This window comes from Geospiza fortis, unplaced genomic scaffold (genome assembly GCF_000277835.1).
Source record: "Geospiza fortis unplaced genomic scaffold, GeoFor_1.0 scaffold1683, whole genome shotgun sequence".
NCBI lineage: Eukaryota > Metazoa > Chordata > Aves > Passeriformes > Thraupidae > Geospiza > Geospiza fortis.
This window is the reverse complement of record NW_005054665.1, coordinates 191,642-192,905: the sequence shown is the minus strand read 5'-3', so window position 1 is coordinate 192,905 and position 1,264 is coordinate 191,642. Positions and strand designations below refer to the sequence as shown.

At 56.9% G+C, this 1,264-nt stretch overlaps 1 protein-coding gene across 1 annotated transcript in view; it reads right to left on the bottom strand.

Moving 5' to 3' along the window:
• The window catches only part of TNS4 (tensin 4), a 16,507-nt gene extending 15,344 nt beyond the window's left edge, over positions 1-1,163 (bottom strand). Inside the window, 1 exon segment of the mRNA XM_014311131.2 lies at positions 1,086-1,163. The gene's annotated coding sequence lies outside the window, so the exon portion shown is untranslated.
• Positions 1,164-1,264: the final 101 nt, after the last annotated feature.

The following is a 1,264-nucleotide window of genomic DNA, read 5'->3' as shown; positions in this document are numbered from 1 at the left end:
GGGGAGACAAAGGGAGGGAGAGGGTGGCAGCTGCTGCACGGGGGGGCTCTGCACACTGCAGGTGTTTTAGAAGGGCCCTGAACCTCTGTGCTGGCCTGGGCACATCCCCTGCACTGCACAGAGCTGCAGCCAGGCCTGGAAACCTCATGAAGAACATGCTTCATGCTCTTCCCTTGGGTCCAAGCAGTAGAGGTGGGACTGGATTAATTTCCTCCCCTCCCCAGAATCCATTTTCCTCCCAATACACCCACCCACACCAGCAGCAGATCCAAGCACTCCCACCTGCACAGTTTCTATGCCATCCTCCAGATAATCCCCTTCTCCTCTGACACAAGCACGGAGGCCCAGAACCTGGTTTTGGTTTCACAGCATTTTTGGTTTCACAGCACGGGGTTACTGACCCCATTCCCTGTGCTTTGACCTTCCTGCCTGGCTGGGGTTCAGTGGCACCACAACGCCCTGAGCAAGTCAGAGCCCCACACAAACCTCTGCCCCCACATGGCACTTTTATTGCCTTGAACTCTCCACAATTCCCACACCACAGCCTCCCACGGGGAGGAAGGAGACACTGGAGCACACAATCCCAGCCACTTCACCTCAGCTGAGCTCACTTGAGGCAGAGGAGGAAACATGCACTTGGACACATGCACAGACAACAAACACCACTGGAAATCTTAAATAAGCTTCCAAAGGGTCAGAAAGGTAATTGCTCATGTCATAAACCCCATGGACTACTGAGAAAACCTCAGAACCTCGGCTAGAGCAACATGCATAATTCCACACCGCCGCTCCCAGCACTATCCAGCAGCCTTCCCCACCCTGCATCACCACGGCTCAGTTTCTGCCCCCTGGCAGCACTGCTGGGGCAGGAACAACCACATCTTGTCTTATTTGAGATCCCTGAGGCAGATTCCTCCCGAGGCAGGAGAATAACCCCCAGCTAAATGCAAAGCAGCAGCAAGAGGAGCGATGGAAGGGGAAGAATTGATACGAGCTGCACGCAGCATTAGCATGAGAACTGAAAGGGAAATAAAAGGACTTGGAAGAGGCACGGCAGAGGCGGCCCTGGCAATCAGCGCTGGTACCTGGGCTCGTCCCCACTCCTGCGCGGCTCCGCTGCAGCACCTCCAGCACCTGGAGCTCATAAACCACAAGGGTGGGTCCGTGCAAGGAGCGGCTCCTCCGGGAGCTGCGATTTAACGGGAGCCCGGTCCCTCCCACCTGGGCCGAGCTGCGCCTCCCCTCCGTGCCCCGCAGGTGTGGG